The sequence below is a fragment of the Lepisosteus platostomus genome, chromosome 5, assembly GCF_059453375.1.
Source record: "Lepisosteus platostomus isolate fLepPlt1 chromosome 5, fLepPlt1.hap1, whole genome shotgun sequence".
Classification (NCBI taxonomy): domain Eukaryota; kingdom Metazoa; phylum Chordata; class Actinopteri; order Semionotiformes; family Lepisosteidae; genus Lepisosteus; species Lepisosteus platostomus.
Window position 1 is genome coordinate 10,237,856 of NC_142615.1, and position 23,617 is coordinate 10,261,472.

Here is a 23,617-nt window from a genome sequence, read left to right on the forward strand (position 1 = left end):
GAAAAAAAAACCGCTATTGGACATTAGCAGGTACTTTTTGTAACGATTTGCTATTTCATGCTGGAAAACAAAGGAAACAGACCCAATGTTTGCTTTTAGGTGCGGTTCATTACATAATAGACATCTATTACTGAGGAGCTTGAATAAAATTTACACGAGCCAGGTAGAAGTCGAACCTACAATCTTATGATTCAAAATCAGATGCGTTATTTATTAAACTGCTGGTATTTCACATAACCGGGATTCCCCCATAGTGTGCTCAGCGTCGCTACTAGTAATATACCGCCCCGTCTAAAATTTCAAAGTGAGAAACATGTGTTTTCCGATTTTTTATGATTTTTAAAATATTATTTCTTTAAATCAGACAAAGGGTTTATGTTTCGCACTGGAATTCCGATTGATTGAGAATTCAAAGAAAGACTGTTTTCTTCCACAACACCGTATAATTATTACATCCACCAGACTCTCCAACTTCTCCAGACTTTGGTGGGTGAGCATTTACTCCGATAAATTAGGTCACGTATCATGTTAAATCACCTCTTCTCAACACAACATTTCCTGGTGCACGTTTTCTCTATGAAAAAAAAGACATTTTTCCCTTGCACGATTTCTCGTTTTTTTATCAAAGCGTACAGAAATAAAAAAGAAGAAGAAATAGTGTTGCAAAAGAACTCTGTCGCCCTTGGGAGATGTCAAACGCATTGGACATGAAAAATGCCGGATAAAAGCCAGTTCTCTTCGTTTCTCAGTGTCGGGGCTGCTACTGTATGTAAAAGAGGCAATTTGCTCTGAGAGCAGGTACAGCGCTTTCTGAACGCAGATGTCTCAGAGCGGTGTGTCCAAGCGGCTGTAAAAGGTGAAGGTTGTCCTGTCACCGTAGCCTAGTTGGTTAAAGTGCATCTTTATTAAAGAAAAGAACTGCGGTTTGAATCCCAGCCGTGTATTTCTTCCTATCTTGTAGTACAGAACGTATCATTTCGGGCAATCACAAAGGGCTTGATTTCGTTAAAAGCATGTGTTCATTTCCTTTCTGGAAAACTTGTTTTTGATGAAATTCACACAGCTTGTGAAACATGAAATTCAGTTCTTGGTTATCAGTGCAGAAGAAATATTACCGGCTGGCAAAATAAACGGTAAGAGATTTTTTTTTTTGATTCGAGAAGAGACTCCACCAGTCAGTCTCTGTGGCGCAATCAGTTAGCGTGTTTAGCTATTAACCGAAAGGTTGGTGGTTCAAGTCCACCCAGGGATGGGTTTCTTCTGTGATGTAAACATTGTTTTCACATAGGTCGATTGGATTTCTCAGCTAAACCATAGCCATTTTAATATTTGTAGGAAATGTGACTGTTCAACACTTGTCAAAAATGTCCAATAATGCCCAACATCGCAACTCCCCAGAAAACCATATTCACCCAAGAAAAATGATCGTTGAATCGTCATTTATACTCCCGTCACATCCTCTGCTGAAATATTTTAAAAATACAATGCAGATTTGTTTGAGAACTTGACAAGCATTGTTTTGTTAGCACTGTGCAGTTGGATTTTGATATTTGGACATATTTACCTTAATTTTAAACTGTAAATACTGTACAATCTATTTTAATTGTGTTGTAATATTAAAATATGTTAGCTGAGGATGCAAAGGGGTGAAAGGGAAAGGTCAAAGGGTATAGTAACAACAAGGTTAGGATTGGTGGAGGTGGTAGGGGTGTTGATGGTTTTTCTCTGTAGAGGATGATTGAGTTTTTTATCCTTCTCTGAAGTGAGAAACTGGAAGAGTGCAGTTGAGAGATCTGATGAGGTTAGTTATAAAAGGAAGTTGATGTGGAGCTGTTAGCCGTAAGAATTCCTTAATGTCTTTGATGTTGTCATCAAAAATAAACTGCAGTAAGCAAAGATAAAAAGAAAATTATCTGTGCATACTGCCCTGTCTTTCTAACACCTGAAGAAGGCTCCATGGCCAACACGTCGTGTTTCCTTTCTTCTCTTTTCAGCATGGAATAACCCTTTACTTGTTCCTTTGCAGCCTACGCATGCTGACGCAGCTACTCACCTGATATTTAACATTCCTATAATCACAACTATGAATGTCCACTGTGGGTATTTTTTCCATGATTATTTATTCTATCATTGAAGCATATTTTATGTCATACCGAAGTGTCATAATCACCGAATTTTTTTTTCATTTAGAAAGTCAGAAAATGATAAATCACTATGAATTGCATTAAGCCTGTTCTGATCTAGAGTTTCTACATACTTTAACATGCCATGTTCACAATGTCACAACTCAGAAATGCAACAGTGAAGTGTTGTAATTACCAATGTACATAGTGTTGGAACATTGAGATGTTTTGGTAATGAGGAAGGAGGGACATGCCATGTTCACAGGGTCATATTTGAAAAATTTCCTAAAGTTCAGGATTTTGATAGTCTGTTCCATTGTCTCTCACACCTCAGTGTCAGAATTTTTAGATGTTTTTATAACCAGGGGGTAGGTTTATAGCAAGAAGCAGGAAGTGCCATCACCCGTTGCTCATCCTCGGTTAACCATATATTCTCATATGCCATGTTCTAAATGTCCCATTTATATTAAAAAGTTCTTGTAAAATGCAAGATTTTAAGACTTTTTATGATCAGAAGGCAAGGTCGTGGTAAATATGCAGAAAGTGCCTGTGAACTTATGTTTTGCCTTTGTCTTATTTACTTATTGTATTTGTGTTATTGTGAGTTTTGAAAATTGGTTTACAATTTTCTGAAATGTGTTTCACACAAAAATGTTATTTGGATAGTCACTACTTACATATTCCCATTTACTGAGGATAAATACAGTAATCCATCCTGATTAGTACTTTTAAAAATTACTGTAAAGAGCCATCTACAGGCGAAAGGCGGCATAACAACACAGCAGCAGCATTAAAGGCAGAAGAAGAAGCTGGCGAATAAGAAGCCAGCTTCAGCCTCGTTAATGCAATACCATTGGGTGAGGTGGAAAAATATTTCTTGCTCTGAATCCTAACATTTTTATAGGAGGTGTTCTAGTACTTCTTGCCTCAGATAAAATTGCCAATACACTTAATTTCTACTCCATCAATATCAGCAGCGTTATCGGTACTGAGTCCTAAATGTACGTCCTGTCATCATATAAAATGTCAAAAGATTCGACTGCATTCAACTGATCAAATTTCTCTTCGATGACAGTTATAATTTTATCCAAAATACATCCGAAACAAATTTGCACTGTTTTTTTTTAATCCAGAAGAGCATCATCATGACTCAAAACATACCTGTTTTTTCTTCTTTCCAGGAGGAAGGATTGTTCAGATTCAAACATTGGTCCAAAATCAATGTACTCTCCTATCGCTGTTGCTTCTTTAAATCATTCATTTGAACGTCGATATTGAGGGATGATATCGTACAAATTGTGGTTTTCTTTTAAAGCAAATTATATTAAAATATGAGCCTCTGTTATAGTTGTCTTGGAAGTTTCGGAAGGTATAATAGACCCCCTTGTGCCCTCAGCTAAAATATGATAAAATACAACAAAATGTATTTACATAGAACAGCATTTATGGTTACATGTATATTACAATTAAGATAAATATACAAAAGTATTAAAATACAAATGTACAGTCCTAGCATAATCATGCTGTCCAACTGTCTTTTTTGCTTGTCAAGTTCTCCAACAAATCTGTGTCGTAATTTTAAATATTCTAACTAAGGATGCATCGAGAGCATAAATGAATTCTTCTGCTAGCCGTTCGAAGGTCAAAGTCCTTGGCTGAATATGATGTCCTTGAATGTTGGTCATTATTGGCCATTCCCAGTGATATTGACTTACATACTTAATTGTTTAACAAAAACATTCACATTTCTTGCAAATATCAAGTGGGTTAAGGTTTTGCTAAGAAATCCGAATAAGTAGAGATGAGGTTTACATTGCAATAATGAGAAGTGCATTTCTGGGTGGGCTCAAACCACTTACCTTTTAATTAACAGAGACTCACGTGTGTCCTTTTCTCCATTTGCAAGCTTAAAAAAAAGAAAATAATGCTTTTTTCTTACCAGCCTGCGATATACAAGGCAAGATTTGTATTTCATCTTTAACAAGCTGTATGAATTTCATGAAAAGCAAGTTGTTCCAGAAAGAAAATGAAAACTTGCGTTAAACAAAATCAAGCTGTACGTAATCATCCATAGTGATACATTTTGTAAGACAAGACAGGAAGAAAAGCACTGCTGGGATTTAAGCATCTCCTGTTTAAGAGGAAAGCATGTTAACCAAATCAGCCAAAGTGCCCTCAGTGTATCAACACCATGTCTGAGTCAGTGATTGCAGCTGACTGTCACTGGAGGACAGTTCATCGTGAACAAGTCAGCCTGCATAATGAGGGGGAAGAGACTGACTTCTGTGATGCAGTATCGACAGATACTAACCTTCTGTCCAACTGTTCTCTGCTGCATTCTGGAGTAGCAGGTAAATATTGGTTTCCATGCGTGTGTAGGGGTTTTGTGTATTTACTGGGACAATTATTTATTGTAGCAGTAAGTCACAAAATGATTCTTTGATGGCTATTAGAAAACCGACTTTGCGGGTTAACTCATTAACGCTCACACACAGATACTAATACACTTATTAATACATAAAATGTGCATATAAACATAACATATCTTAAGAGTGTGGGTTAGCAGAATACAAAAGGTATATATTAAATCATGAAGAGTTCCAAACCAAGAGGGACATACATTCAGTATACCATTCATTTAGACTGTTTCGTAAATGAACTGGGATTACAACTTCTACACTAGATACTCAAAAGCAAGTACATCACTCAAAGGTATTAGATTGATATCAATTGTGGTTGAGGTAACAATTGAATTCTCGAGCTGTAATGCAGAATGTTGAATACTCATCCGATCTGTGTGGATTCAGATCTCCCGCAGACACAAAGAAGCAGTGGCAGGCTGTTGTTGTGTGCAATCGGCACTCTCTGGCTCGGTGCCAGGCAGTGGCCGGTGCGGCTGGTGAGAAGGAGAGGAGGGAGAGATTCCTGCTGCGATGCGCTGCTGATGCTCTTTGAAGACCGGCTAGTTAGTGTTGGCTGAAACTAGCAGAGCTTGTGCACATGGAAAGTGACTACGGGTCCAAGCCAATCACACTCTTTAGATGGGAAGAAGACTAGTTCGTTCCCGATGTAGCGCTAGTCCTGAATCCTGAGATTCAGCTGTCGACAGTTCCAACCGTAGTTCACTCGTTGATCAGGCGAGCTTTGAAGGTGGAGTACCCGTGGTTCACGGGGCTTGCTGCTGGGCTAACCTCGGGCGGATCCTTTGGTTATGCGTGGGCAACCTCCGTTCTCGACTCTTAAAACAAAGTTAAGTCCTGGCACTCGGACACACTGGCCGTCACGTGATTGTCCGAGCTGAGTCTGAGAACGTCCTGGAGGGGCACCTTCTGGGCATCGTGCTGCCTGTTTTATCTGGAGGAACTACGGTAGTTCAGTGGCTTAAAGTTCCGCGGGCATTCGAGACCCACGTGGGGTTACCCTGCCCTACCAGTTCCTGATTGGCTGATTGAGGTGGAGGATGAGTAACAGTGACCTCTGACCTTAGGGTTGTAAAACTTGGGATGAACCTCTCCCATGGAATCTCCCAGACAGTAAGGCGCCAGAGATGACCACTTATTAGGGTGGCTGGTGAATCTCAGCCTTGGGAGCTGTTCCTTATCAGGAAACTCTATCAGCTAGAAAAACACCTTAAATGTGAACCAGATGGAATGGCCTCTCTGTATCCAGCTGCACTGAGATGAGGGAGAGAGGGACTGGCAAGGGAGCAGCAAACTTAATTCCTGTATTTTAAATATGCCTTGCCGCTACAGAAGTGTCCTTAGAAGAAAAACATCTTCTATGATAGTGGTACAGTCCATCACACCCCTCCTATAGCCTTTCAAAGAGAAAAAAAACTGACAACAAAGTATGTCTATGTGTGGTAATCAACCAGGTCTTACAAACATTCTTAAACCCTTCCACCTCCTTTCATCGCAAATGATTTGTACATGTTAGAAGGTTAATTTTGGCTTCTGATATTATGGTGGATTAAGAGTCCTGAAATCTTTGTAGAAGTACAAAGATGAAAGAAAGGGCAGTGTAATCATGGCCAAGAGAAGGCAAATGTTGGACTATCTGCTTGGATTGAATGGAGCAAAACGTAGGCAACTCCTTGAGCAGAACCTGCTTCATCCTTCAGACTGGGGTTTCTGAAGATCTGTACATTTGAACTTTCAAAGTGACTAAAGTAAAGGAGTTTTCCCTTTTTACCACATAATTCCCACAGATCAACACTAACAGAGAGCCTAATTCCAGACAGGATTCAATCACTGTCTCTCAGGCATCCCAGCAGTGGATTTCATGACTTCAGAAAGCCATCTTCACCAGTGGAGAACTCAATGCTCTGAGGTTTACTGGCAGAGTCTCACACTGGGTAATGTTAGATGTTGATAAATAATGTCCTATGGAATTCTACTATTGATAAATTCTACTATGGAACTGCGATGTGTCTTGAAAAAAATCTTCTATGATAGTGGTACAGTCCAGCACAGCCTTTAAAAGAGAAAAAAAAACAAGGTAAGTCTGTGGTGTAATCAACTAGGTCTTGCAAACATACTTAACCTCTTCCAGCTACCAACATTACAAATGCTGTTTACACATTAGATGGTTATTTTTGGCTTCTGATATTATGGTGGATAAAGAGCCCTGGAATCTTTGTAGAAGGACAAAAGAAGGAAAGAAAGGGCAGTGTAACCATGGCCAAGAGAAGGGAAATGTTGGGGAGAGCCTTTTTCACTTTTTATCATTGTTTTTCCAGCCCAACAAAGATCAACATATATGAGCAGGCGTCCTGTGCCAAATCCAATCTGCCTTCCTTCCAATCATACAGGAATGTGAGTGAATTAAATATTGACATATGAAAATACACAAAAATATGCAATCACACTGTAGTGTGCTTTCTGAAGGCACCAGTTCTGTAGGGTTTGGGCATTTACTGGGACAATTATTAATTGTAGCAGTAAATCACAAAATTGATTCTTTTGATGGCTTTAGAATCCAACCATGCGACATAACTCAAACAACGCACACACACAGGTACTAATACACGAGGATACATTTATTAATACATAGAATATGCATATAAACCTAACAGATCTTATCGAGAGGGTTATCAGAATACAAAAGGTATATATTCAATCAGTTACAAAGTGTTACACATATCAAAAGGACATACGTTCAATATATCATTCATTTAGACCGTTTCGTAAATGAACTTGGTTATAACTTCTACATTAGATACTCAAAACAAGTACATAACTCTTAGGAATTAAATTGATATCAACTGGTTGGGATAACAATTGAATTCTCGAGCAGTAATGCAGTGAAGTTGAATACTCATCCAATCTCTGGGGATTCAGATATCCTGCGGACTCAAAGAAACAGTTGCAGGCTGTTGCTGTCCAATCCGCGCTCTCTGGCTCGGTGCCAGGCTGTGCTGTGCGGCTTGCGACGGTGCGCTGCTGATGCTCACTGACCGGCTAGTTAGTGTTGGCTTTAACTAGCAAAGTTTGCGCACAGGAGAAAAGATGACTGTGGGTCCCAGCAAGTCAGGAAGAAGACCAGTTCGTTCCTGATGAAGCGCTAGTTCTGAATAGTGATTCAGCTGTCCACAGTTCCAACCTGTTCACGAGGCCTGCTACTGGTGCTAACCTTGGGTGGATCCTCTGGTTACTCTCTGGCAACCTCCGCTCTAGACTCTTAGAACAAAGGAAAGTTCTGGCACTCGGACACACTGGCCGTTCCGTGGTTGTCTGGGCTGAGTCTCAGGATGGTCAGGAGGCGCTCTGTGAGAATGTCCTGCCCTTGGGAGCCTTCTGCTCCTGGGCCGTCCTGCCCTGGAATTCTCCTTTGAATTCCCTTTAGAAAAGTCCACAGAATTCTCCTGAATCTTACTACAGGCTCTCTGTGTTTCTTGTTTTTACCTGGAGGAACTTCAGCTCGTTGATTGGCTGAAAGTTCCATGGGCATCAGAGTCCCACGTGGGTTACTTGGCCCTACCAGTCCCTGATTGGTTGATCAAGGTGAGATATGAGTCATTTACTCCTGACACCTAGGAATGCAGTCCAGATGTCCATCTGGCACTCCCTAGACAGATAGGCGCCAATGGATGACCATTGATCATGATAGCCAGGCTTAGCTAAGTGCATCCCCCTTTGGGAGCTGTCCCTTATCAAAGGAAACCTTAAATCAGCCTGCATGAATAGTTTCTCTGTGGCTGCACCACAGAGATGAACAGAGATGGGGCCTCATTTGGGAAGGCTCAGAACACTTAATTCTTTCTTATTAATAAGCCTCGCTGCTACAACACATATGCAGTTTGAGCAAACATAAGACAATAACCAAGTACCACAAACTACCAGGCATCTAGTATCATTAGCAGTTCAGGTGGGGAGCTGCATCACCATGTGTAGGCTGCAAAGGAACAAGTAATAGGTCTATTCCATGCTTAAAAGAAAAGAAAGAAAACACAACATTTCAGCCGTGGAGCCCTCACACCTGAAGAAGGCTCCACAGCTGAAACGTTGTGTTTTCTTTCTTCTCTTTTCATCTAGTGTCATTAGCCTTTTAACAGTTCCTGTCAAAATAAAATAGAAATGGATAACATTCTAGAGAGAGTTTGAAATACCAAGGTACAATTTAAAACATATCTCTTCCACTACAACCACAATATTTTGGAGAGATCGTTGAACCTCACTGTTCTGACATGTCCGTTAGCCTCCGTCCTGCTTCAGCAATGAATGTGGCGGGGCACATTCTGAGGGAGATGAGGTCAATCATGTGGCAGGAAAACCACGCTATGCTTTTTTTTGAGATCCTGAAAAGGACAGAAGGGCCATGTATATGTGTGCAGCTGGATATGTAATTACAGGTGGCGTAGCAGATTCTGCTGAAGCCCCACTGCGTGGTGTGGACGGTAGCTGTGTATATTGCAGCAGAATTGTGCATGTGAGATCAAGGGGGCATGTCATGTGTTTCAGCACTTCACTCCCTTCAGTAGCACATGATTCCCTGAGTTCGTTGGATGACCTGTGGACCGATCTTTCACGATGAAGAATTCCTTAAGAAGAATAGATCTCGGCCCACCATCCCAATGCCTCCGTCTCAAAACAGCAACCTCCCACTGCCCTTAGTCTGCAATGCAGTCCTTTCAAATGCGATGACAACGCCTAGACCTTCGTTGCCTTTTGTACGAGCTGAACTTTTGTGCTCATCAATTCAACGCTCTTTCCATCAACTCATCTTGTCTTTTGACGCTTCGTGTTTTGCGCTCCTTTGACTATTGGCATATCGGGTGACTGCAAACACTGAAGTTCTTGCTTACGGAGTGTGGAAAATTGTTTTCAAGTGATCGCTGTTCTGTCATGGTGACGCCGAGTGAATCTTTCTCTGCGCCTCGCATATTTGTGGAGCTGTCTGCTCTTCTTTCTGTTGAAGTAATCAAGTTACGGGGCTTCCTGCAGCCTATGATGTTCTCACTGAGAGCTTTCAAGATTTGAAGGAAAACTACGAGCTTGATTGCTCAAGTCGAACGAATGTGATTGTTAAGCAATCAATGATCAAAAGCACGTCTTCTAACAATTCCTGAGAGTATTATCAGCACTGTTTTCACTCGGATATACTCACTTGCTAAGCTGACAAATTGGACGAGAAAATGCCGGAGACGCACTCAGTGCAGACTGAGGTTGGGAAGGAGGTGTGGCCCTTCAACGCTTGACAATTGAAGGACATTCTCTCCGCAACGGAGGAGCACCTGTCAGAAGTCACAGAGGCTAAATGAGAGCACCAGGCTCCTGGAGCTCTAAACTCAGACCTGGAGGATGCGGGCATCAATTCCGCTACCTCTGGCATGCTAAGCGAGCGCTCTACCATTTGAGCTCATCCTCCTCGCTTCATGCTTTTCCGCATCATGTCTTACCGCCTCTGCCCCTCTTACCGGGCACCGCCCACTGCCCTTGGTCTGCAAGGCAGTCCTTTCAAGTGCGATGACGACGCTGGGACCTTCGTTGCCTATTGTACGAGCTGAACTTCTGTGCTCATCAATTCAACGCTCTTTCCATCAACTCATCTTGTCTTTTGACGCTTCATGTCTTGCGCTCCTTTGACTATCGCCATATCGGGTGACTGCAAACACTGAAGTTCTTGCTTACGGAGTGTGGAACATTGTTTTCAAGTGATCGCTGTTCTGTCATGTTGACGCCGAGTGAATCTTTCTTTGGCAACATGGGCAGGCTGACAGCAGTGCGAGCGAAAGAAATGGCAAATTTCTTGACTTATTTCTGAATGTGAATGTTCTTTAGAAAAGGGATGTGGCGTTGCTTATCGCCCGTGTAAAAGTCACGCATTCCAGACGTGGTTATGAGCGAACAGTTGCCGCAAGTGTTTGAAAAGAGCAAGAGAGGAAGCAGCCCTGCCCCGTGTGAGGATCAAACTCAGGCCCTTCAGATGACGAGACTGACGCACTACCAATTACGCCAACAAACCCAGCTGCAGGACACACACCGGAAAGTTTGCCTCACATGGATTTCAGTCGCCCGTTCCCTAATCTTTAGACGCCCTCTGCTGAATGTTGCATTTGCCTTTTGATCTCACCGATACATTTTGGGTCTGTTTCTGTTGTGAGTCCGTCTTTCAGATCTCACCTAGCACAAGTCTCTCTGGCTGAAGTGGCCTCTCTGCTTCAGCATCGTGCCCTCACTCAGCCATTAAAATTGTCACTCGGACTTCTGACAAGCTGACATGAAATGTCAAGAGAGAGTGGCGGAGACGCTTAAGCCAGAGAGAAGATGAAAAGGGGGCGTGGCTGCGAAACGCTTGACAGCTGCACGATGCTCTCCATGCAAGGCGTGACCACAGGCTAAAGGACACCTTTTGGCACATCAAGCTCTAAGCATACAAACCAACCTCCCTCGCTGGGGCTTATGCCTCGGCGTCACCTAGTGCCGCTTGTTCCCCTCTTACCGGGCACAGTTCACTGCCCTTTGTCTACAAGGCAGTCGTGTAATTGCGGCTTTCTTGACTTATTGATGAAGGTCTGACTGGACGAGCGAATGACGCCTCTCCCCCATCCTCAAGCTCGCTGACAGATTGAAATGGAAAGTGCTGCTGTGGCTCGTTGGTCTAGTGGTATGATTCTCGCTTCGGGTGCGAGAGGTCCCGGGTTCAACTCCCGGACGAGCCCTTGTGTGCTCTTTTCCTCCTCTTCCACAAGACTGGGAACTGATATCCACATCACTTCGCAGCGTCTGCTTATGGCAAACGATGGAATGTGACTAATGACTGAACGAGCCTGGTGAATTCTCATCACGTGGCACAATGAGAGCGTGCAGTCAGCTGTCCGAGGCGGCAACCTCATTGCTCGTTCAAAAGAACACGTACTGAAAACTCATCACCACTATGTCGTAGATGAGCACCGCGATCGCTTGTTGTCATGCGTCCTTACTTGGGAAATGCAGAAGCAAAAACTGCCCTCTCTCAGCCACCGAAACGTGTGCGGCTCGCCTTGCGCTCTCTGCGCCTCGCATATTTGTGGAGCTGTCTGCTCTTCTTTCTGTTGAAGTAATCAAGTTACGGGGCGTCCTGCAGCCTATGATGTTCTCACTGAGAGCTTTCAAGATTTGAAGGAAAACTACGAGCTTGATTGCTCAAGTCGAACGAATGTGATTGTTAAGCAATCGATGATCAAAAGCACGTCTTCTAACAATTCCTGAGAGTATTATCAGCACTGTTTTCACTCGGATATACTTTTCACTTGCTAAGCTGACAAATAGGACGAGAAAATGCCGGAGACGCACTCAGTGCAGACTGAGGTTGGGAAGGAGGTGTGGCCCTTCAACGCTTGACAATTGAAGGACATTCTCTCCGCAACGGAGGAGCACCTGTCAGAAGTCACAGAGGCTAAATGAGAGCACCAGGCTCCTGGAGCTCTAAACTCAGACCTGGAGGATGCGGGCATCAATCCCGCTACCTCTCGCATGCTAAGCGAGCGCTCTACCATTTAAGCTCATCCCCCTCAATTCATGCTTCTTGGCATCATGTCTTACCGCCTCTGCCCCTCTTACCGGGCACCGCCCACTGCCCTTGGTCTGCAAGGCAGTCCTTTCAAGTGCGATGACGACGCTGGGACCTTCGTTGCCTATTGTACGAGCTGAACTTTTGTGCTCATCAATTCAACGCTCTTTCCATCAACTCATCTTGTCTTTTGACGCTTCGTGTTTTGCGCTCCTTTGACTATCGCCATATCGGGTGACTGCAAATACTGAAGTTCTTGCTTATGGAGTGTGGAACATTGTTTTCAAGTGATCGCTGTTCTGTCATGTTGACGCCGAGTGAATCTTTCTTTGGCAACATGGGCAGGCTGACAGAAGTGCGAGCGAAAGTAATGGCAAATTTCTTGACTTATTTCTGAATGTGAATGTTCTTTAGAAAAGGGATGCGGCGTTGCTTCTCGCCCGTGTAAAGGTCACGCATTCCAGACGTGGTTATGAGCGAACAGTTGCCGCAAGTGTTTGAAAAGAGCAAGAGAGGAAGCAGCCCTGCCCCGTGTGAGGATCAAACTCAGGCCCTTCAGATGACGAGACTGACGCACTACCAATTACGCCAACAAACCCAGCTGCAGTACACACACCGGAAAGTTTGCCTCACATGGATTTCAGTCGCCCGTTCCCTAATCTTTAGACGCCCTCTGCTGAATGTTGCATTTGCCTTTTGATCTCACCCATACATTTTTGGTCTGTTTCTGTTGTGAGTCCGTCTTTCAGATCTCACCTAGCACAAGTCTCTCTGGCTGAAGTGGCCTCTCTGCTTCAGCATCGTGCCCTCACTCAGCCATTAAAATTGTCACTCGGACTTCTGACAAGCTGACATGAAATGTCAAGAGAGAGTGGCGGAGACGCTTAAGCCAGAGAGAAGATGAAAAGGGGGCGTGGCTGCGAAACGCTTGACAGCTGCACGATGCTCTCCCTGCAAGGCGTGACCACAGGCTAAAGGACACCTTTTGGCACATCAAGCTCTAAGCACACACCTGGAGGATGCGGGAATTGATCCTGCTACCTCCCACATAAAAAGCAAACGCTGTACCATACAAACCAACCCCCCTCGCTGGGGCTTATGCCTCGGCGTCACCTAGTGCCGCTTGTTCCCCTCTTACCGGGCACAGTTCACTGCCCTTCGTCTACAAGGCAGTCCTGTAATTGCGGCTTTCTTGACTTATTGATGAAGGTCTGACTGGACGAGCGAATGACGCCTCTCCCCCATCCTCAAGCTCGCGACAGATTGAAATGGAAAGTGCTGCTGTGGCTCGTTGGTCTAGTGGTATGATTCTCGCTTCGGGTGCGAGAGGTCCCGGGTTCAACTCCCGGACGAGCCCTTGTGTGCTCTTTTCCTCCTCTTCCACAAGACTGGGAACTGATATCCACATCACTTCGCAGCGTCTGCTTATGGCAAACGATGGAATGTGACTAATGACTGAACGAGCCTGGTGAATTCTCATCACGTGGCACAATGAGAGCGTGCAGTCAGCTGTCCGAGGCGGCAACCTCATTGCTCGTTCAAAAGAACACGTACTGAAAACTCATCACCACTATGTCGTAGATGAGCACCGCGATCGCTTGTTGTCATGCGTCCTTACTTGGGAAATGCAGAAGCAAAAACTGCCCTCTCTCAGCCACCGAAACGTGTGCGGCTCGCCTTGCGCTCTCTGCGCCTCGCATATTTGTGGAGCTGTCTGCTCTTCTTTCTGTTGAAGTAATCAAGTTACGGGGCGTCCTGCAGCCTATGATGTTCTCACTGAGAGCTTTCAAGATTTGAAGGAAAACTACGAGCTTGATTGCTCAAGTCGAACGAATGTGATTGTTAAGCAATCGATGATCAAAAGCACGTCTTCTAACAATTCCTGAGAGTATTATCAGCACTGTTTTCACTCGGATATACTTTTCACTTGCTAAGCTGACAAATAGGACGAGAAAATGCCGGAGACGCACTCAGTGCAGACTGAGGTTGGGAAGGAGGTGTGGCCCTTCAACGCTTGACAATTGAAGGACATTCTCTCCGCAACGGAGGAGCACCTGTCAGAAGTCACAGAGGCTAAATGAGAGCACCAGGCTCCTGGAGCTCTAAACTCAGACCTGGAGGATGCAGGCATCAATCCCGCTACCTCTGGCATGCTAAGCGAGCGCTCTACCATTTGAGCTCATCCTCCTCGCTTCATGCTTCTCGGCATCATGTCTTACCGCCTCTGCCCCTCTTACCGGGCACCGCCCACTGCCCTTGGTCTGCAAGGCAGTCCTTTCAAGTGCGATGACGACGCTGGGACCTTCGTTGCCTATTGTACGAGCTGAACTTTTGTGCTCATCAATTCAACGCTCTTTCCATCAACTCATCTTGTCTTTTGACGCTTCGTGTTTTGCGCTCCTTTGACTATCGGCATATCGGGTGACTGCAAACACTGAAGTTCTTGCTTACGGAGTGTGGAACATTGTTTTCAAGTGATCGCTGTTCTGTCATGTTGACGCCGAGTGAATCTTTCTTTGGTCAACATGGGCAGGCTGACAGCATTGCGAGCGAAAGTAATGGCAAATTTCTTGACTTATTTCTGAATGTAAATGTTCTTTAGAAAAGGGATGCGGCGTTGCTTCTCGCCCGTGTAAAGGTCACGCATTCCAGACGTGGTTATGAGCGAACAGTTGCCGCAAGTGTTTGAAAAGAGCAAGAGAGGAAGCAGCCCTGCCCCGTGTGAGGATCAAACTCAGGCCCTTCAGATGACGAGACTGACGCACTACCAATTACGCCAACAAACCCAGCTGCAGGACACACACCGGAAAGTTTGCCTCACATGGATTTCAGTCGCCCGTTCCCTAATCTTTAGACGCCCTCTGCTGAATGTTGTATTTGCCTTTTGATCTCACCCATACATTTTTGGTCTGTTTCTGTTGTGAGTCCGTCTTTCAGATCTCACCTAGCACAAGTCTCTCTGGCTGAAGTGGCCTCTCTGCTTCAGCATCGTGCCCTCACTCAGCCATTAAAATTGTCACTCGGACTTCTGACAAGCTGACATGAAATGTCAAGAGAGAGTGGCGGAGACGCTTAAGCCAGAGAGAAGATGAAAAGGGGGCGTGGCTGCGAAACGCTTGACAGCTGCACGATGCTCTCCCTGCAAGGCGTGACCACAGGCTAAAGGACACCTTTTGGCACATCAAGCTCTAAGCACACACCTGGAGGATGCGGGAATTGATCCTGCTACCTCCCACATAAAAAGCAAACGCTGTACCATACAAACCAACCCCCCTCGCTGGGGCTTATGCCTCGGCGTCACCTAGTGCCGCTTGTTCCCCTCTTACCGGGCACAGTTCACTGCCCTTCGTCTACAAGGCAGTCGTGTAATTGCGGCTTTCTTGACTTATTGATGAAGGTCTGACTGGACGAGCGAATGACGCCTCTCCCCCATCCTCAAGCTCGCGACAGATTGAAATGGAAAGTGTTGCTGTGGCTCGTTGGTCTAGTGGTATGATTCTCGCTTCGGGTGCGAGAGGTCCCGGGTTCAACTCCCGGACGAGCCCTTGTGTGCTCTTTTCCTCCTCTTCCACAAGACTGGGAACTGATATCCACATCACTTCGCAGCGTCTGCTTATGGCAAACGATGAAATGTGACTAATGACTGAACGAGCCTGGTGAATTCTCATCACGTGGCACAATGAGAGCGTGCAGTCAGCTGTCCGAGGCGGCAACTTCATTGCTCGTTCAAAAGAACACGTACTGAAAACTCATCACCACTATGTCGTAGATGAGCACCGCGATCGCTTGTTGTCATGCGTCCTTACTTGGGAAATGCAGAAGCAAAACCTGCCCTCTCTCAGCCACCGAAACGTGTGCGGCTCGCCTTGCGCTCTCTGCGCCTCGCATATTTGTGGAGCTGTCTGCTCTTCTTTCTGTTGAAGTAATCAAGTTACGGGGCGTCCTGCAGCCTATGATGTTCTCACTGAGAGCTTTCAAGATTTGAAGGAAAACTACGAGCTTGATTGCTCAAGTCGAACGAATGTGATTGTTAAGCAATCGATGATCAAAAGCACGTCTTCTAACAATTCCTGAGAGTATTATCAGCACTGTTTTCACTCGGATATACTTTTCACTTGCTAAGCTGACAAATTGGACGAGAAAATGCCGGAGACGCACTCAGTGCAGACTGAGGTTGGGAAGGAGGTGTGGCCCTTCAACGCTTGACAATTGAAGGACATTCTCTCCGCAACGGAGGAGCACCTGTCAGAAGTCACAGAGGCTAAATGAGAGCACCAGGCTCCTGGAGCTCTAAACTCAGACCTGGAGGATGCGGGCATCAATTCCGCTACCTCTGGCATGCTAAGCGAGCGCTCTACCATTTGAGCTCATCCTCCTCGCTTCATGCTTTTCGGCATCACGTCTTACCGCCTCTGCCCCTCTTACCGGGCACTGCCCACTGCCCTTGGTCTGCAAGGCAGTCCTTTCAAGTGCGATGATGACGCTGGGACCTTCGTTGCCTATTGTACGAGCTGAACTTTTGTGCTCTTTCCATCAACTCATCTTGTCATCTTACAGTCTGGGTAATTGGAGACTGCACTGTTCTGCTTCCTAAGGTAATATACGGGTTTTTCGCATGAAGCCGTATTGAACAGTATTTCTCGCATTGTGAACATGTGCACACAGCGGTCCCCCGGGTTCCAGTTAGTGCATAATTATGCATCAATGAAAAACTAAATTAGCTCACTGAAAGTTTGATGTAGAGAATGTGGAAATTTCCAGAAGTTGTGGTCTTTTAAATGCATTTGGTTTGAAGACGTTCTGTGCTTCCATTGTGAAGATATGGACAAAACAATATTTGAGCGTGGTAAAAAAAAGTCATAAAAATGACAAAGTGAAGGCTGAGAAAGCATTCACAATGCATTTTATACACAAAGCAAGTGTTTTTGTAACTCTAAGAGATTTCCCGAAAGCACTACAGGCGTGCCAAAATCGTTTTCGAACTTCAAGCTAACTTTACCCCCGTCTTAGAGAAAGGACTGCCTTTCACTTCTCTGTGTTTTCTTTCACAGCACTGTGCACCTTTTTATTGCTCTCGCTTTCAGAGCCTCTGCACAGCACACGACTCGACATCAGGAGGCACATTGAAGTGAAAGCAGAAAGCGCTGCGACATGCACTGTGCAGATCCCGCCACACTAAGAGGTGAGTGGGTCTGTTCGATCACAGCGCATAGGCGAATCCCCAAACAGTGTGCGTGGCAACAAAAAAAGCTGCTCTGTTTTGAACTGGGGACATTGCATGTGTGAGGCTAACGTGATAACCACTACACTATGGAAACGGTGGGAAATTGTGCCCAGTGGCCCACTGCTGAGCTTCACCAATGCTAGTCAGGGACCAATGCTATTCGATGTGAATTAAATGCTATTCATCTGTCCAATTCTATTCAGGGGTGGAAAAGGGTGGAGCCGTGTGTGTCTTTTGTTCAAAGACACCCCCATCTCAGAGCCGGAAGTACAAGCCTTCCTCCCGCAGGTCCACAAAGATGTTATTGTTTAAGAAGATCCTGCGAAAGTCGGCCATCTGCCTTTCAGCCCTGCAGTAGTCCAGGCTGAAAGAGAAGCAGCCCTTCACCCTGGCAATGTACAGCCTGACAAGGTCTGGCTTCAGGCCATTGTACATCATGAGGTTCCTCCTCTCCCAGACAGCTGTCCTCGTTAGGCTGAGGAGGAGGTTCACTAAAATGGCATTAACCCCCCCCCCCCTCAGACCCGCGGTACCCAAAGAGGAACAGCTCTTTCTAGGGCACCCCGTCAAGAACAGCTCCTCGAACAGAGCGAAACAGACAATCCAGCAGAACCATCAAGTACGCCCTGGCTCGAGCTGGGGGAAGATCTTACCCCAGAACACCTCTGAGACCGGCACTCTGAAGCGTTTCGCCATCATCAGCCTGTAGAACATGCTGGTGGTGCACCCCAGGAGGTCCACCCCACGGTCCCCCCACTTCACCCTCAGCTCCGGCCAGCCCGGGCCTGCTGCCCCGTCTTGTAGATGGAGCTTCTCCAGCCAACTGTCCGGGAGACCGAGTTTGAGCTGCTCGTAATCCTGACGGATCTTACTGACAGGCAGCTCGTCGTCGACCTCTCGCACAGCGTCGACAATAGCCTGGGTGGGCAGAAATCCGTCCTTTACTTCATAAAGAAGATCCTTGACCTTGGATATGCCAGCCCCGTAGAGCTGCCTGTTCCATCGAGACACCAGCAGGGGGTTGAGGAACAGAGGCTGTTCCAGAAGCTGGGCCCGGGTCTCCGGCGTGTAGGAGACATGCTGGGACATGAACTACCCCCTCGCCAGCAGGACCTCCCTGTAAAAGGAGGGCAGATGTTTTATCAACCCCGGAGTGAGCCTCACCAGGAGGGTCTCCTGCCCCAAGCCCCCGCAAGTCTCGAGGTAGCTTGCCATACCAATCTTCCAAATGCTGACATTATCCAGGTCAAGGAACTTCTTCACTACTTTCAGCCTAAAGCTTTTCAGCTTCAGGCCTACATCACACAGCTTCAGCCCACCCCTGGAGATTTCCCCAATAAGGATGTCATGAGTGACCCGCGGAGGCTTCCCCTCCCACACGAATCCAACCACCAGTTGCCTAATCTCATTCTCTACCCGTTCAGGAAGAGGCATCACAGACAATGGGTACCACAAGAGGGACAGGCACAGTGTGTTAACGAGCAGGACCCTTCCCTTTAGGGTCAGGGACCTGTGTCTCCACCGATTTAATTGGCCCTCATCTTAATGAGCTTCTCCTTCCACAGGAGAAGCCCAGTGGCCTGCTCATCAGCGTTAATGTAGACGCCAAGGACCTTCAGGTGACCCGTCTCAACCCTGAAAGGGTAGCCGAAGAGCGGGGCAAGGTCTGCCCTCCCCACCGGCATGACCTCAGACTTCTCCAAGTTTACCTTGGCGCCCGAGGCAGCGCAGTAGGCCTGCACCACCTCTAAAATGGCCGAGATCTCCGCCAACGTCAGTCTGGTGTCGTCAGCATATTGGTAGATCAACGAGGTGGCGGTGCCCCCAGGCAAGGTCACTGGAAAGAAGCTTGTGAGGGAACCATTCACCTAGACACAGCTCACGATCCCCTTGTCCCCTTGACCCTCACACCTGAAGAGTGCTGGCTGTGATGAATTAAACCAGTTTTACAGGTTTCAATCACAGACCATGTGACATGGGACTCAGTAAACTAACAGCGCCATCGGATTTGATAATACCTAACCAAAATCCGCAATATGGAAACAGAACCTGTGTGATTGTTGATAGATGATGTACTCGTAACATTTTTTCAAGACGAACTACAACATTTAAAAAATGACTTGTATGTACTTGATATCTCTAATCAATCCACGGGTTCCAGCACAAAACGAAAGTAAAACGCATACCGTTTCGCGCTTCTTATTAGTTGCTCAAAAGTAATTTGACCGTATGAAATGCATAATATAAACCTAGAAACATAAACGTGAGCAGTACTTAAGCACTGTAGTATCGGTGTTAAGACATACCTCTCAAAAACTGTAAATCAAGTTAAAAATATCTCAAGACCGATTCTGGTCGTAATGAAACCATGCAAGGGAGTTTTTATGTCCGTTGCAGTTCTTTTGCAACATGAATATAATTATATCGTTATTAATTTCTTGAGATACGCGATTCCATATTATATTCCCTTTTAATCAAATTCTAAAAGTATGCTTGTTGACTCCGGTATCACGTTAGTTAAAGACTTCGAAGCTTACAATGTTTAGGGAGAAATGGAATACTGGTGTGTATTTTTTTCTTTTCATGATAGGTGTCGCATTTTAAATCATTTTCGTAGTTAGAAATTATGAAACGCCCTGTTAAAAGCAAGGAAGTTTTTATGCCCGTTGAAGTAAAACAAAATGCCTGACAAAGTATGGCTTGGACAGATTCCAAGTGCTTGTACAAATGTGCTAAAGAAATTATACTTTGAGTATACAGCTTGTCCAAGGTCATCCATTATTAATACTATTAGTAATATCTTCAGTAAAGGCTTTGATGCATATATATTTCTGATAAAGGTAGGTTGTGTACTTTTGTCCAACTGAGCAATCTTGCTTTCATAAAATATACCAACATTTTAATGACTGATGATTAACATGCTGTAATACACAGTTCAAAATTAAAGGCTCAAATGCTGTACATGAGAGGTTAAGCTCCCCCTGGCGGTTTTACAAGGCGACGCCGGATAGTTAGTCACGTGACACACGTGAACTGCGTGATACCGCGTGATACCGCGACACGCCCACCGGGGTATGCCGCGAAATACCTCACCCATTTTGAATGGCTGCATCTGTACATGCTCGGGAAAGCGAATCCGAACAAACCTCATGCCATCAGCAATGGTGGTCCCAGGGTAGTGGCGCATCCTGATGTCCGAAATCACTCTCACCCCCCAGCTACTCAGCTTCTCCTTGATAGTCTCGTTTGAGATATATGCCGGGAAATGGAGGAAGGACACCACTACCTCCTTCCGCTCCAGCCAGCGGCAGTAGCAGGGTGTGCCCTGCACATCCAGCCCCACAGCCACCGCGTCTGCATGTTCCTTTGAGTCCAGAGTCAGTTCAAACTCTTTTGGCGTCCGGGGGTGGCAGGCAAAAAGAGAGCCCTCCCCACAGACGCCGTGCACAGCTGCAATAATAGCACCCGCAGACGGTTTCTCCACGCCGCTCACATCCACCACAACAGTATGCGCCCTTGCAAAAAGCCGCCGGGGGGGTCGGTCCGAATTCCTCATCCTTCTCTTTCCTACACCACTCTCCTCCTCCACTACAATAACATTCTCTGCCTCCATGTTTTTTCCTTCCATTAAAACACAAACAGGACTCAGAAAGCAACAAAAAAGCAACAAAAAAAAAAACAAAAGTCTCTCCCCTCCCCAAACAGAGCTAGGCTGAAGGGGAGGGCTTCAAAAATCAACAAAAAACACCAAAAAAAACACAAAAATTCACAAAAAACAAAGTCTTACTAAAGACAAACAAATCCTCTTCTTCTTCTCCTTCTTATAGAGAGGACAGCTCCGTCACCTCTTTTACGACGCTGGTTTTTTTCCCTTGCGTTTTTCTCTTCTTCCCACGTTCTCTCTCTTCACTGCCTTCGTCCCCGCTCTATTTCACTTCAGCCTTTCACTCTTGCTTCCTTCCAATGAGGACGGAGCTGAAAGGGCGCTATAGAGGATCGCTGTGGAGAGCTGCTGCTGTGCTTTGACATCTGAGCTCTGTGGAAAACGATCTCAATACAATTCTGAAAAACGCGACTCCCCGAACGCCAGCCGAACAAGTCTCCACAGCCGAAGCGCTGTGTCTCTTTTCAGCTGGCGATAAACCTTTCCTCGATCCTTTGCGGACTTGTAAAACTGTTCATGATCAGAATAAAAAACGCTCACGCTAATACACAAGCACCCGTGTCTCGCCAAAGCTGACAAATAAACAGACGGACAAGCCGCACTGCACGTGTGAACAGGGGAATGAGCGAGCGAGCGGGGATAGGGCGCCTCCTGCGCTTAAAAGCTTACAGCACCTGGTATTCCCATGCGGTCTCCCATCCAAGTACTAACCAGGCCCATCCCTGTTTAGCTTCAGAGATCAGACGAGATCGGGCACATTCAGGGTGGTGTGGCCACAAGCGAAAGCTATGGTGCCTGACTCGCTACTTGAAGCTGTGTGTGGCTGGGGCTCCGTGCCCCCCGAGCGGGACTGAAGGATCGTTCGTGTGCAACTCTTTGGAAAGGAGCTGCTTTCCAAATCACATTGCGTACCTGGATGTTGGCGAATGTGCTCCCTTGTGTTGGCTTGTCCCGCACTGGAGGAGAACAAACAAACTGCTTGGAGGAGCACAAGGCAAGTCTTCACAAGACAAAAACCTCCAGTGCACAGCACTCAAAACATTTCTGGGCTGTCGCGTGTTTATTTCAGCACATAAAGCACACCAGTCCAACATGTCGGCCGGGCGCTCTGCACCTCCGCCCTCTTGTGGCCTTGCGGCGTCAGAGCAAGAGGCTCCTTCTCGCTGCCTTTCCGCTGTGTTGCAGAGCCCCGAGAGGGAACCTGGAGCGCACACTTTGTGGGGGGCAGGGGACCGCGTTCGCGCTCTCTTGCGCGAGTACTAAATCTCACGGCGCCAGCCAGCGGCCAGGGGACAAATACAATATCGCGGGACAGGGGGGCCTCGTCATTGATTGTTACATAAGAGACGGGGATTAGGAGGAGACCCCGACTGATTGGTAAAGGGGAACACTAACACCAGAGTGACACCCCCGGCGGCTCTTTTTGAGAGACGCCCTGGGATTTCTTAATGGCCAAGGAGGGTCGCCATCAGGATGCTGGGGCATAAGAAAGCCACACAAACCGCAGGGTGAGCGCTCCCTACTGGTCCCAGTCACACCTCTTGCAGGAGCAGCAGCAACCTGAGCTTTTCCGGGGGGAATCTCCCATCCGGGTGCCGGCTAGGCTCACACCTGCTGGGCTGCCGTGGGTGAGCCCAGTCGAGAGTCGCAGGGTGAGATCTAGTCACAGGGGAGAAACGATACAAGCGAAGGATTACTCGGCTCCCAGCACTTGAAAAGACCGACAAATGACTCGTTCCCGCCGGAGCTGAATGTACCTGCATGTGTCGTGTCGTCTTCTTCCCCCGCCACGCTGTGTTTGCTTTATTGTCTTTGAAGCCGGCCCCCAGGACGAGACGGGCTGTTCCTGTGCCCCAATTAACACTTTACAGGTGCCATTCCCCGACATTGTGGCCATTGTCGGTGGTCACACGCGATAAGATAAGGTGGAGGAGAGTGGGGCATGCCCAGCACCAGACATTCGAAGAGGGGGCTGTGCGAGGTGAGGTGTGACACGCCGGAGCCCTGACGCCGCTAATGCGGAGCACTTGTTGAACTGGCATTGAAAGGACGTGTGCACACGGAGCGAGCCTTCCCTGCGGCGGAGCGTGTTGTGTGCGCTGCAGTGGTGCCGAGAGAACAGCACAGAAGGCAGCAGGCTCTGGAAAGCGGGTAAGAGACGGAGCCTTGTGGGCAGGCGAGCAGGCCCATTTTTTGGAAATTGCTGAAAAGGCTCCAGTGTTTGTTCGGTGCGTGGCAGGCGCACGACGCGAGCCTGCGTAGCGATTTGTGGGTCTGGTGTTATGCAAATGAGGCCGAATTGCATCCCGGGACATGCAGCGAATGCGCATTGGCGACTGCAGATGTGTAGGAAACGGCGTGCTCGTTTTCTCGTTTTGCCCACCCTTTTGAGTGTTAGTGTGGCGTGTGAGTGTGCGAAAGAGTGGGCCCAGCAGGAGGCAGTGGCGTGCGGGGCGAGGAGCTGGGCTAGGCTGCGCACTTTGTGCTGTGGGTCCGGGCCGCTTGCAGGGCCTTATATAACTTATACTTACCTGGCAGTGGAGATACCTTGATCATCCTGTAGGTGGAGTAGTTGGATTGTTTGCTTGTTTTGTGGAAGCAGTGTTTGTTTTGCAG

At 46.5% G+C, this 23,617-nt stretch overlaps 4 non-coding genes across 4 annotated transcripts; 3 read left to right on the plus strand and 1 right to left on the minus strand.

Annotated features, from left to right (window-relative positions):
* Positions 1 to 11,211: 11,211 nt before the first annotated feature.
* Positions 11,212 to 11,283, plus strand: trnap-cgg (transfer RNA proline (anticodon CGG)). The gene has a single exon. It is a non-coding gene; the product is annotated as a tRNA-Pro (tRNA).
* A 2,115-nt stretch (positions 11,284 to 13,398) lies between these two features.
* trnap-cgg (transfer RNA proline (anticodon CGG)) lies at positions 13,399 to 13,470 on the plus strand. Its single transcript has one exon. It is a non-coding gene; the product is annotated as a tRNA-Pro (tRNA).
* A 2,116-nt stretch (positions 13,471 to 15,586) lies between these two features.
* On the plus strand, positions 15,587 to 15,658 carry trnap-cgg (transfer RNA proline (anticodon CGG)). Its single transcript has one exon. It is a non-coding gene; the product is annotated as a tRNA-Pro (tRNA).
* Positions 15,659 to 21,663: 6,005 nt separating this feature from the next.
* On the minus strand, positions 21,664 to 21,782 carry LOC148663300 (5S ribosomal RNA). The gene has a single exon (XR_015938122.1). It is a non-coding gene; the product is annotated as a 5S ribosomal RNA (ribosomal RNA).
* Positions 21,783 to 23,617: the final 1,835 nt, after the last annotated feature.